This window comes from Micropterus salmoides, unplaced genomic scaffold, assembly GCF_014851395.1.
Source record: "Micropterus salmoides isolate LMB-PRFRI ecotype aquatic unplaced genomic scaffold, ASM1485139v1 Ms_hic_scaffold_1, whole genome shotgun sequence".
Taxonomy (NCBI): Eukaryota; Metazoa; Chordata; class Actinopteri; order Centrarchiformes; family Centrarchidae; genus Micropterus; species Micropterus salmoides.
In genome coordinates, this window is record NW_024040040.1 from 31,775,158 (window position 1) to 31,789,872 (window position 14,715).

The following is a 14,715-nucleotide window of genomic DNA, read 5'->3' on the forward strand; positions in this document are numbered from 1 at the left end:
AATGAGAAAGATACTGAAGGAGAAAACAAGACTGCAAGAAGTAATTTGAGATACAGGAATAAAGATGTTGACAGCAGCTGTTCCAGAGCCTGTAGCAGCGAACGCCACAAGCTGTAAACGCTGCCCAGTGTTGGAAGGCCCTGCGTCCAGTGGTGCCAGTGTCAGTCAGGACCAGACATAGCCTGATTTGCCGCTGGTTTTCATGTGGATCAGTTGCCTCTGGACGTCAGCGTGGCCCTGTGAGATAGCTCACTTTGACACTTCCTGAAATAATCCTATCAGTTTAGTTGACCTCTCATCCCTTGCTGCACTGGGCCAGCCAAACCCCACCTTCGCTGAGCCACATTTTCCATTGAGAAACTAAGTGATATTCCATGCTGTGTATAGCTTCTTTCCTTTTTTTTTCACCCATGCCTTCTCTCTGTGCTGCTGACAGATTTGAAAGGAGTCGTGGAACTGCACAGTTATCTCGGTGCAGGAGACGGACAAGTGGAGATCTCGCTTGGCGCGGGCCACGACTTGACAGACTCCAGACATCACCTTGGCCATTTAGTCCGCCAGAAACTCTACTTCACTGACAGCGGGCAAAACCACATGGAATGAAATCCGAGAAGGCAGACGTTCTGAAAATCATTTCCCATTTGATGAGGAAATATGACTCCCGTGGCATGCTGAAGTAATTAGTTACCTTGCTGTGAAGGATGCTCCGTGGAGCCCCTGTTCATTAAAGCCAGGACTTTGTCTTTTGCTAACTCCTGCCCTTGGACACAAATATGAGAAAAATTGCCAGGCCTAATTGTTAGATTCCTGAAAGAATTGACTGATTAAAAACTTGGTCCGGCCTTGCAATCATTTTGGGACCAGGGCTGTTTTGGATCAGCTGTAACTTCACGGATGTTTGAGGAGGTGATGCATGCAGGCCACTACTCAGATCACGGACACTGTGTGAACCAGAGCTAATCACATGGCAGACAAAGGTTCAAGGAAGTGTTATTACTTTGCAGACAAATTACACCCTGAAATTAGCATATTTTCCCGAAGGGCGCATTTATAGTTGAGTTTGCATGATACTGGGAACTTCCACTGGATGATACTAGGAAACATTAGCTAACACTGAAGAGGAACTACAGTGCACAGTGCTTACACCGATTACTGGCTAAATGAATTACTTTAATGAAGGAGGTATGCGCTGGCAACAATGTGTGATTTCAGCATTAGTTCTGATTTCAGGATTTCCAAGATTTAATATTTTTGAAACACTTCCTCATACATGTGTTCAGAATAAAGAAAACCTTTTGATCCACACTCTTCTCACTCTAGATAGTACTTTAGTTTAGACATTTTTGTCTTGTATTAAATTCCTTGATGTATCATTTCCTCAAATCCTCCATTCCTTTTGCCTTCTTGATGCCTTTATTGTATTAAAGCCAAATGTTTCAGCTCTTCCTCTGTACCCAGCTCTGTTGCGAGGCGGTTTCTGAGTCTCCTCCGTGCTGAGCTAACCTAAGGCAGTTGAAAAATATTTCCTGTCTTCATTTCTCATAACAAATGTCTTCAGAAACCACCAGAATCAAAGAGGGAGAGAGCTATGCTTACACGGAACCGCAAGTAAACGCTGCGTTTGGCCAAATGAGGACATGCCGGGTGTTATTCCAGGTGGACATCATCTCTGTTTTGTTTTTTGAGAGGGTCTGGGTCTGAGATGGGGAAAAATGTGACACATGCCAGTTTTAAACAAAAAGGGTCAATTGCGCTTGTAAGAACAGACTGTGGAGGCATGCACATTGTTCTGACCTGAGAGCACTGAGAAATGGATAAATGTAGATGGTTTAGATAGACTTTGAGTTGCCAGAGTAAACCGCTCTCAGAGAAAGGGAGACACACTTTTTATAAAATGGAACAGGAATGGGTCCTGGGGGCAAGGTAATGCAGGAAATCTGCTTCAATACCTGGTGTCAGGTTTTCATAAATTTCATCAAATGCAGTTGCAAGCCACAAGACAACGTATACACAAACTCCAACCACGCAAAACATTTCTTCCTCCTCGCTTTAAACCGCAACACAACAGGTCTCATGTTCACTGCTGTTGTTCAGAGGTTAGTCTGATCCTTTTCTATTTGCCTCCAACATCCAAATAGGCCCGCCATGCACAGCCACATGCAGCTGATCTCCCTGTTTATTTATTTGAGGATAATGTCTGTGAATTTCCTCCCTGGATCCCATATCTTAGTCACTCCAAGAGTCACACACACACACACACACACACACACACACACACACACACACAGTAACATCAACAGAATAGGGCTTGACAAAGGCAGTTTAGCTGCCTGCACCTCAGCTGTTTCCTAACAGCCTAAGTCCTTGTAATTGGCCATTCTGTGAGCTCCTGAGACAGAGCGACTAAACAGCTGCTACAAACAATGAAACCCCTTCCAGAGGTGCTGTGGGTCCAAGCCAGTGTACGGCTGCCAACATGGGATCAAGAGGAAGAAGAAGAACTTGTGGAGAGCAGAATGATATGCAAGCTGAGGGCTGAGGACGGGTGCTTTCACTTCAATTGGTGCAAACAAAAGTTAAAATGACATATCTATTTTCGTATACACGTCAAATCCCCCTATGGTAGTTAGCATCTTGGTATTTCAGTGCATGAAATTACCCTATTTCAGTCAGACATGGTTTCTGTTCCTCTCTGCATTTTCTGACCACCTCAACTGTCACCACCTATAAAGGCTAAAAATGATGGAAAGATAAATGCTAAAAAAATATTCAGTTTATTTTTGTGACTTTTTAAAACTTGTAATATACTGGATTTGGAATCACTTTTGGGCCTATAAAAATCCTACAAATACTACCATAGTATTAACTAAAGCTGAAACCTGTGATGAGTAGTTACAAGAAGACATTGCTTTAAGTGTAAAAGCTTGGGAACCACTGGCCAAGGCCTTAGTATAGCAGAAGTCATTTTGGGAAACGGATGATCTACTGTTCTAAGAGACTTGGTGTGCAGACAAAGGTCATGGTCATAATGTTTTAAATATTTTAGTACAAAAAGGTATTATTTTTGCATTATATTGCAGTCTTATTTCAGCTCCTGTGAATGAACGTGGGGTGTTGCCAGTCCCTGAGTCAGCATCATTTAAAAATAACTTTCATGGCAGCACTAGATGCCATGATTGCATGATTGTTGTTTTCGCATTCTGTGGTGTCACCAGCAGAGCCACTCTGCCCTCCAAAGTTCATCTTCCACAGCTGATAGGACTGCCCGTTTGGTGTGGGGTTTGCCCTCAACCAGGCACTGAAATGCTGGGTTTGGGCTGATGGATTGGGCTGTTAAGGAAAGTACAATCTTCCAAGGTTTGCAATTTGCACAGACAGTGCCTCATTGAGGTGGCTGTATCATGCCTTCACATTCCCAGGCCCAGTTAAAAAGAAAAGGAGAAAGGAGTAGCAACTCAAGTTCCCATGAAGCATTTATAAATGGTGTGTAAACAGGCAATAATATTTTACATACTTCAGCATGGAAGTTCATTCTAGACAAAATAAAATAAAATAATCTCCACTCAATGTCAACTTACCAGCTTTTTGCAGCTTTCAACTGCCTCTCACATATCGTAATCATTTGCACTCTTAACTGTTTATTCATACACTACAAGTAGTGTAAACTATTAATACATGCGTTATAAAAGGCTTTTAAATGTTAACAATAAGGTAATAATAGTACAAGGGTGTTATATGTTTACCTTCCTATAATCTAATTCACTAAAAAAATGTTCTTTTTTCTTGCCTGATTAAACCTGCATTAATTCATTTGTGTTGGGCTATTGGGGCCAGTGAAACAAACGGACAATTGAATATATCATATCAGTTATTATGGCGAACACGTTAGCAAAAGGCTGCCTATTTACACACCCAGCAGACACGGATCGACGCTAGCATTCATTTGGAGACATGTTTCTGGCCACATGACAAATGCCAGTTAATACTGTTAGCTCTGTTTTTTGTTTCTAAAAAACTAAACTCAATTAAAATGAAAATAATCTGACTTCTTTAGCTTTTAAATACTCCATTATTGTATGCTCACTAGCTGTTTTCTAACTAAAAGAAGCTAAACCGCTCCGTAGAGCTGGGGGGAACTGCAGAGTTGGGCAATAAATCGCTGTGGGCAGGACGCTGTCTTAAGAGGGCAGAGAGTATTTCCAGCCGATGTGAGTTGTAGCAGCAGCAGCGGGAGCACCACCAGGCAGACTGCAGAGTAAAACAGAAGCCACAACCACTCATAACATAATGACAGCCGGGGGATCACAAAGAAGACATAGAGGAGAGCAGGGCCTGGTGTCTCTGTGTAATATTTCATCACAGAAAAGCTAAATAAATTCCTCACTACAGTCAAGTGAAACCACGTCAATGCAGCAGATGTAAGAAATGGCAGCTGCCGGAGGAATGCGGTTTGGCAGCGAGCGAGGCCTGGAGAGAGACTGGAAGGTCCTCTCACGTTAACACTTTGTGTTTGGGAACACAAAGAGACATTGTTGACGGACTGAGTGGGATTCAATCGCATGTCCGCCTGTGTTGGGTGTGTGTGTGTATATGTGTGTTTAATAAAAGGACAGGGTGGTGGGTCCAATCTCCATTGTCAAATGGAAAAATCCCCCACAAAGTGGGCGTCCATGTGTCCAGACCTAGTGAAACTCCCAGGACATATTTTAAAAGGATGGCAATACGGAACAGTCAGAGTGGTATTTAAAAGGTATCAAACACAGGTGCACACACACATTTGACTGTTTTATAAGAGCATATTGTGATATTTAAACATACAGGGAGGTGGAGGGAGAGAGGCAGAGCGAGAGGCTGTAGACCTGGCAAGTGGCATGGCATCAGTGTGGCAGCCAGTTTTGAAGGCCAGCAAATAAATAGGCCTCACATTGCTCAAGCATGCAGCCGGAGCCAAAACTGTAATGTTACCATAAATCTGGAATCGAATGGGCATGCTCGGCCAACGCAGGAGCCCATTCCTCCAGATGTTAGTTATGGAACTATTTTCCCCCTCCCCCCAACAGATAAATATGTACACATTAAGCGCATGGATTCAAGATCTCGTCACGGGTGATTCTGAGTTTGATGATGTCAGGTTACGACTTTATTCACTGCAACCATTCTGTTTTAGTGGAGTGGCATCTAATCCAGGATGTGTAAAGATCAAAAAGTCAGGAGGGTTGGTTTGAATACCTGCTGTATCAAACACTTAATCTTTCTTCACATGCTGTCAATGTTGCCAGGAATCCTTATTTTTTCTCAAATTCTGTCTCTACTGGAATACTACACTTCAGAGTATTGTTGGACTTTGTTTTTTCTATATTTATGCCGCCCCCATATAACCAATAGATCTTTGTCCACTGGCTGTAATTTGAAAAATCACCAAATTGTATGCACTTTACTTTTAGATTATTTGAGATTATTTGCATTTCAAGGCATCTGTAATCAGATGCCCCCCCACTGTGTTTAAACCACAATGGAAAGCAACTGTTATTGATTATCAACTGAGTCAGATGTTAGTGCTTAATACTGTTCACTGTCAACTCCTTTTGTGACATTTCTAATTTGGTGATAAATCTACAAAGTGGAGTTACAAAAAGCAGGATAAAAAGTGAGCAGCTTAAAGAGATGCATGTTCTATTGTATGTTAATGCAGTGATAGTAATACTCCATATTTAGTACTTTTACTTTTTGCTGCACATTTTATGATAATACTTTGGTGCCTCACATTGTTACTAAATGTTGAATGGAGGAATATTTTTAAACTATGGTATTTCTACTTTTACTTAAGTCTTATAGGCTATTCTTTATTAGTAGTAGTCATAGATTGATTATTATTACCATTGATTATTGGCGATCTTAGATCTACTTGATACTCTTAGATGAACACTTGACACTGCAATTCCAAAACCAAGTCCAGTTTGTAGAGTGGACCTCTAAATGGTTTCCTCGTGTTGGGGACACAGCAGCCTCATCTTCAGCTGTGGTTCATCTGCTTCGGAGATGGCGTCTGCAAATTGTATGGTGGCTCTTTATAACCCACTGCATGACTTTGGCACCGTGTGGCAAGGACCGTGCGAGACCTCCCGAGGCCTTTGGAAAATATGGTCCTTTCACTGACTACAGAGCACACGCTGTACAACACTCTGAATTCTTCCTCTAAGTTTATTCATCATGCTTTATACCATTTTTGGGTGCAGATGGCTGGGGGACCACCTCATGAGGACATATATGGTCACATACAGTATCCTTTTCATTCAGAGTCGCCTGGCTGTGACCGTTGTGGGCTTCCTTTCAGGGCTGTTGGAAGGATGGGGAGGAGGCCGTTGTATGAATCAGCATTACTGGCGTGGAGAGATGTCAGATTACTTTGTATCCATACTACAGCAGAAAGAGTCTGAATTCTGATTTCTCACTCACATGTGAGCCAGATCAAGCTGTTAAATAAGTGCAACTGCATGGAGTTGCATTTTGTTCCAGGGGTAGCGGATCACACCCTGAAGCATCCAACCAACTCTACATGCAACTTAGAACTTGTCAGTGTTGCCATGACAGAAAGTAAATATTACACCATTCACCTGAGACAACTGTCATAACTTTAGCACCCGCGGCAGCTTGGCTGAGCCAGAGTTAGTGAGGAGACCAGTGAGATATAGCAACTGAAAGAAAGCCTAATGGCCCATTTGGTCTGTTTTTAGGGAGACAAATCAGTTCAGTCAAAATGTGTGTCCTGAAACAAAAATGTGTCTGAAACAAGAGGGGTTATGTCAAGCCCAGGAACAATAATAAATAGGTTGTCTTCCATCATTACCACTCTGTGTGTCTTTCTGACTCAGTTAACATTGGTATCAGATACTGCACCCTTCGATAGAAATATATGATTTGAAGGACTAGGACAGACATTTGGGAAATAAGCTTATTAGTTTTAATGCTGAGAGTCAAATGAGAAGATTGAGATACCACAGTTTTCCATTATATATAAGGCTGCAGCCAGCCGCCATTTATCTTAGCATAAAGATTGAAATGAAGAAAGTGAAGCCTGGCACATATCCCCCCCGTAAAACCACAGGTTGTTTTCACACGTCTACACACAGTTTATGTAGTGATTAAAAAAATATATAACAGGTTATTTAGTGAGCTTTAGATGTGCTGGTAGGTAATTTTTACTCTGTCAGAGCCAGGCTAGTTGTTTCCCCACTTTATCCAGTCTTTATGTAACTCAGGTTAACTGGCTGCTGGTTGTAGCTTCATATTTATTCTACAGAAATAAGAGCGGTATAAATTTTTTCATCAAACTCTCTGCAAGAAAGCGTACAAGTGTCTATCTCCATTTCAAAGCACAGCAGGAACTCTAGCTGTGCTAATGCAGGACCCTTGTATGCAGGACTCTAGTGTTCACCTTTAAATCTGGTCTATTCTGGAGACAGGAGAGAGTCCTTGATCTCTACACAGTGGAGATGGTAATGGATGGCAGCTCATGACCTCACTGAAACATATATGTGCTACTGTCTGCCGCTTGATTGGATGAATGTAAATATTTGAGCGCAGCACTGCTGCCTGCTGGGAAACCGAGCCCAGGCATCCAGCACCATAAGTGAATTTGGGAGCCACTCCGGGCCCTGCTTGCAAGAAGCCAATACGGCCAATAAGGAGAATCATACTACACCCACACAACCCTGTTACACTATCTCTTCCACAGCCCCAGGAGGGCACAAGGCAGCGGTGGGGTGGGTGTGGGCGGGCTGAAATTGTTTGTGAAAGCTGATGTAAAGCAAGACAGGGGAGAATAGAGTTCTGCAGTCGATACTGTTCAGCGTTAAGACAAGCTGGAGCTCAGCAGGGTAAGACCATGAGCCATATTGCAACTAGAGGTGGTGAGGTGTAGACAAAATAGCCGCCCCTGTACTGTAGCTACCAGTGCACCCCACTGCTCCCACACACAGACACAGTCACATTGACAAGACATTGCATGCCGGCAGGCATAAAGGAATGCCCACATGCATGCGCATCTGGTTAGCAAGTGTAGGGCATCTGAAGGTGTCACTTTCCTCTGACATTTGAAACAATCAAAAACAGTTCGCCCCTAAATTCGAAGAACTACATATTTAATCAAAAGGGAATTACAACCAGAATCTGACTTTTGGCATTTGTTTTACCACATAAAAATGATTATGAGAAAAGGATTTTGCTAAACTAGTCTACTTTTTCCAACCTGTTTCCCGTAATTAAAACTTTTTTTTCATTATCTGACATGTCTCCTTTAGTTTCCCACATAAATGAGCCAACAGCTAAACAAGTCCTTCTAAAAGTGTAGCAACTATAATCCCAGCTTCTGACTGGTGAAATTTAATCAATTTTCTTAATTTTAGCTGAAGCTTTTATCCAAAGCGACTCACAATTGCTATATATGTCAGAGGTCACACGCCTTAATCAATAACTTTTTTTGTCACGTAATAATATAAGGTACAATCACAGGGAAATTTATTTTCAAATGTAATTCTTGTCATTTAGTGTACTTACATTTTATTAAAACCTTAAATTTCTTTCATTTGAATCAGAATCAGAATCAGAATCAGTTTTATTGCCAGGTATCTGTACACATATGAGGAATTTGACTCAGGATTGTACATTGCTCACGATGTGCTTACTTATACAATAATAAAATAATAATATAATAATAATAAAATCAGACACGAACTACAGAGTAGACAACACTAATATACACACACTATGAACAAAACAATATAGACATATTGACAAATGCAGTAATCAGAGTGCAAAGGATGCAAGAGTAGACTATTCTCATGTCGAAGTATGACCTTATGACCTGAGGTAGTTGTATTGATATACAGTATATACAATATGACATAGTATGAACTAGAGGTCGACCGATTAATCGGTCGGACAATTAATCGGTCGGACGATTAATCGGCCGATTTTTGGCATTTTTTAACATAATCGGCATTGGCCAGTATCCAAGTATATCAAGCCGATTATTAGACAGGCGCATCTGTGGGCAGCCTAGTGTTGTCGTGGAACACGTGTTTGACGCGCGCTGCCGCTAGAGTCATTTTCCAGCCGAGTGAGCAGCAAACCTCATCCAGTGCCTAAGGAGCTAACGGTAAGGATTCAATTCTTATTACTCCTTTATATTTAATTAAAAACTTTTGATATGTTACTGCCAACTTCGAGAAAAAACCTGAATAAGACACATGACATTTGGCTAATTTGGATCGTAGTTGACGTTGCATTATCACAGAAGAGTTGCTATCATGTCACAATAAGTAAGCAATAATTTTGCAATTACAGAGTTAATCTGAGACTTTTATTTGTTCTGTTTGTGTGTCTTATATTTGAGAGGGTTGTCACTCAATGCACAGAAATAAGTAATAAAAAAGAGACCAACGCACTATAGGCTAGTAACAGACTGGCTTTGCTTTGCTAACGGGTAGCTACAGACAGACCCGGTGCTAATACGGCACTGGAACCTTAACGACCGTTATCTACCGCACTGAATATCAACGCGGATTTCTGTGCTTCAGTTCGGTGCAAATAGAGGTTAAAAACCAAGCAAATATCGGCCAAATTAAATCGGCAGCATTAATCGGCCATCGGCCGACCCAGATTTCAAAAGATCGGTATCGGCATCGGCGTGAAAAAAAACATATCGGTCGACCTCTAGTATGAACAGCACTGAAATAGACAATGGTGAATAAATAAATAATAAGTGGAAACCAGTAAACAGGTGCTGATTAGAGACAGAGTTACTGGGTTATTGCACAGGAATTGTTCCTGACACTGTGAGTCAGAAATCAGCTGTTCATCAGAGTGATGGCTTGTGGGAAGAAACTGTTCCTGTGTCTGTTGGTTTTGGCGTACAGTGCTCTGTAGCGCCTACCAGAGGGGAGGAGCTGGAACAGGTTGTGTCCAGGGTGAGATGGATCTACAGTGATGTTTCCTGCCCGTTTCCTGACTCTGGAAATGTATAAGTCCTGAATGGAGGGCAGGTTGGCACTGATTCTTTTTTCTGCAGTCCTGACTGTCCGTTGTAGTCTGTCCTTGCCCTTTTGGTGGCAGATCCAAACCAGACAGTGATGGAGGTGCAGAGGACAGACTGGATGATGGCTGTGTAGAACTGGATCAGCAGCTCCTTAGGCAGATTGAGCTTCCTGAGCTGATGCAGGAAGTACGTCCTCTGCTGGGCCTTCTTGATGATGGTGTCAGTGTTGGGCTCCCACTTCAGGTCCTGGGAAATAGTGGAACCCAGAAACCTGAAGGATTCCACAGCAGACACAGGGCTGTTGAGTATGGTGATGGGGTGCAGAGTGGGGGGGCTTTGATATCTTTATTAAACTAGTTAATTGATTTAAAAGGACAACAGACATGTTAGTAATTCAGTTTGGCATCCCACATAAATAAGACAGTAGCTATAGCTCATTATAATGGAAGTAACTCCTGCTAAATTAGTTCTGCTAAAAGGTGAGTAGCTTAGCAGAGTTGCGATAACTATCAACATACTGTAACGTCTGACTGGTGGATTTCATGTAGTTAAGTGCACTAAACAACACAGTTAAATGCATCCAATTATGGATTAATGTAATAAACTCATTCATTAGTTCAAATGGAGTCTTTGTAGGGCCGAGCACTAAACTGCACATTTATTTTAGCCTACAAAACATATTACCATGAGTGGATTGCATGTGGAATGTTACACTTTGTAAAATCTCTGTTTATTCTCAATATTTCCATTTTGATCTATGTTATGTGTTACGAATAGGACCATTTAAAAAAGAAATTTATTACGGAGCAGGGGGAGGGGATAATATTCTGAGCTAAGAGAATTTCTGGTAGAGACTAAAGTGGTAAACTTTGTGACTTTAATCTCAGAGAATATTTAAGTTTCTTTTGCTTAAATTCAGAGTTGTTTCTCTGAATATTGTTTGTGATTTTGTAATTTTTCATCTCTTCAGCAAACAACAGCAAAGCTGAATTGCTGCGCACTTTTGGAAAAGCTTACAAAGACGATGCTGACAAATGTCCACCTGCTTCCTCATTTCTTTGTAACCAGAGATCAAACTATGTCCTCCTTCAGGCCATTAGACAGACAGAAGTACCTGTGCTTGAACCCCACTAAGTGACTCTTGCAAGCTATGTGATTACAAAACACTTGTCATGCTTCTATTATTCCACATAATCTGATTGAAAGGAAATCCTGCGACAAAGTGGATAGTGGATACACACTGTCTGAATTAAATGAAAAACACGTACATGTGAAGTAACTTGTGTTTGTGTGACCTGGGTACGATTTCCTTGAAGAGAGCTTTAACTTGCTGGTGGGAGGGTGGGAGAGGTAGAGGTTGCCTTTGTGTTTTCAAATTCAATTGTCCACCACACAGTCAAAGAGCCTGAGCTTCCTGTGGTTTGCAGTAATAAACCTTAACTCGGGTTACATACAAGGCACAACGGACAGCAAATGGTCAGAAAAAAAAGAACAAGCAATGTGGACCTGAAATAAGATTAAGGCCTCAAGCTACAACACCCTGCATGTACTAAAGAAGGAGCCAAAAAGTTGAACCCCTGATCCTCTCTGCCCCTAAACTCTGCTAACCTAAGGTCTGGCCTGGTAGAAAAACAGCCTATATGAAGAAACTGCAGATCTATCAGGGCCTTCCAGACCTCCTTGTCTCTTCAAAGTCAGTAAAATTTGGGTCTTTAGCCTTAGTGGTTTACAACAAATTCTCTGGTCCAACCCCAAAATTGAGATCAGCTTGGCAAAGAAAAATAAGCAGTGCAATTACAACACAGGGGCAAGATTATTTATACAAAATAATGAATTTGTTGCCATACATGCCAATCATCTCACCCAAAAGAGAGTTTATTAATGTGGATTTTTTTTTTTTTTTTTTTTTTACTGGAAGCAGAAGCATGCGTCTAGTTCATGAAACTGTTTGAGGCATGTGGAAAGCTTACACCCAACCCATGTTGATACAGAGTGATTAGTTTATTATAGAAGCCGGTGGCCTGAGTACATGGCTGTTTGCTTCCATGTTGTAGCGGTAGCATGAGTGAAATCCGGCTGGGAGTCCTGACACACTGAATGACGACAGGGCCGTGGAATCTGAGGAGAGGAGGTGGTGTGTGGCCAGAGTTACGCCACCCGGGGTGGGAGCACCGTGAGCAAGGGGAATTGTGGGTGGTGAAATGATGAATGAAGTTACTCATCCTTCCATTTTGTTTCTACAGGGCAGCAGTGGCCCTGCTGCCGGTCTGTCTTGGACCCTTATGCTTATTGCCACAGTAAGCTGAAGCCAGAATCGAAATAACCCCCACGGCCACAGGGGTTTTCACTTTGAGGGTGAGGAGTCCCTGTCTCCTGCTTTCTTTAGGGCCTGTACACAGGGCGCAGGGTGTTTTTGAAAATAACAAGAGTAGGTTACAATATAATCATTTAGACTGACAGAGTATCAAATATGAGGAAACTCAATTACAGCTCTATTACTAGCTGAATTGACTTACATGGATCCGAGGCCAGAAGTTCACACAAAACAAGGATAGAGGTTTCCTGCTTACCTGGGGCCTGTTCTTATTAAGTTATGGGGGCCTGGTGTGAGGATGTAGGTTAGCCCATGTGTTGACAGAATCCATAAGAATTCCTGATATAAGTTCTTCCCAAGTACATTTGAACTCTGTACACTGACGACCATTCAGGTCTCCTTAGCTGAAATGTTATTTAATATAAAAATACCTACATCAGCCAGGGCCACACAAGAAGGTTCAAGAACCCATGTCTTAGTGAGTCAAGAGAAGGGGGTTGACTGACTTCTCTGTAACCTAAAGGACACTGAGGCTTTCAGCAGGTCACACAGCTCAAAACAGATCCGAGTCCTGAAACGGGACGCTCCCGTTGCCTGATGAAATGTCAAAGGGTCTAAATGTAAACGGGTGCAACAATGTAAACACAGGGTCCCACATAATCAAAGTGTTTCCACCTGCAGTGACAGAGCCATCAGTTCTGGGCATGCCGGTCATTACCTCACAGTCTTCTGGTGCTCAGAGGGTAACCTAAGAGAGGCCAGAGCGTGGCTTTGGCTGACTTTAGAGGAAGGAAAGAGCAAGAGCAAAGGGGCATTTTCCTCTACCTCACGTTAGAATGTAAACAGTGAAACAGTCTGCAGACCTACAGGTGTCTCAGCCTTTTTGCCCAGAACAAGGAAGGTCGTCTGAAGAGAAAGGAAAGAAAGGTTTGATCATGTTTGTAAAGGTTCAACCCCAAGACCTGAGGGGCCTGCACTCTTGTCCAAGAGCTCTGTTAAAGTGAACTCGGAGAAGGCCTGCTGTACCTCTCAGTGTCACCCAGTCCTATCACGTTCTCATTATCACAGGCCTGACCTTATGGCGAACATATTACTTCCTCACTACAATATACAATTCAGGTGGTTGTGGCAGAGGAAGATCTTTCCAATCATCCTCTCACTCACTTCTTTGCGCTTATAAGTCAGCATGGCAAAACAATTACCTGATAGCAAACCGGCAATGAGCCTGACAAAGTGAGTGACGTCTGGGAACCCAACACCTTATGAAACGATGCCCGACGTCTCGTAACCTTTTTTACACACGACAGCATGACTGCTCTCCTGAGGGGCTCGTCTGAGCGCTAATCCATACGGCCCCAGGCTGCGGCAGGCAGAGGACGAGCAGGGAGACAGTACTGTGTTAATGAGAGCCAGATCTGCTCTGTTAGACTAGCGCCTGGCAGCTCAGACACAGACGGCCCCTGCAGAGCTGCTCTGAGGCAACAAGGTGGGGAAGGACAACAGGCCTCTGGGCGTTTGGCATGTTACTAAGTTGGATGTGCTTTAGTGTGAAGTGTGTTTAGTCCTCCCTTCCATCTCCACAACAGCCGAACTTCCTTGCAGGTTTTTGTTGTTGCTGTGCAGCCAGGGGTAGAATAAATCACGTAATAAATTTTTTACATTTTAATGGTTTATGGTACCTGGCAGTAAGTAGTTGAAATTAGCTCCACCCTAACATTCAAGTGACGAATACATTTATAATTACAATCCAATAACATATATTATACTGAAGTGGACTATTCTGCATAATGAGTACAGGCCCTGTTTGAATGCAGGCTCTACACAGTGTATTCATACACTGCAGTGTTGATTAATACTAACTCCATGTATCAGTGAAAACATTCTTTCTTATAATGGAACTATTTCTACTTTTGACTCATTACCACTGGTTGCATATATATGTGGGTTACCGGCTCAAGGAAAGAATGATTAATTGTGTACAGACATCTGCGGTCACCAAAGGATGAAGCCTACTGACTTGGGTCAACTTTGTCTAACCCTACCATGACAGTTCCATGAGTTTTTTGTCTCGACAACTATTGAATGGATTGCCATGAAATTTGGTACAGACATAGGTAATGCCATCATCAGCTCAAATGTTTTATGTATACAATACTTTGGTTTATGATCAAATGATTGCAAAACTATAAACGTTTCCATCAACCCCGGCTTTGGGTTTAATGCTAATCAACAAATCTTTGCTATTACGCTAAACTTGGATGGCAATGTTTCTCATGCTTTCTTACACTGGTAATCATCTTGCAACCTCTGGGCAGAGGGACCCCAAGGTTGGAAACCATTGCTCTATATGTAACTTTTCTGAAAT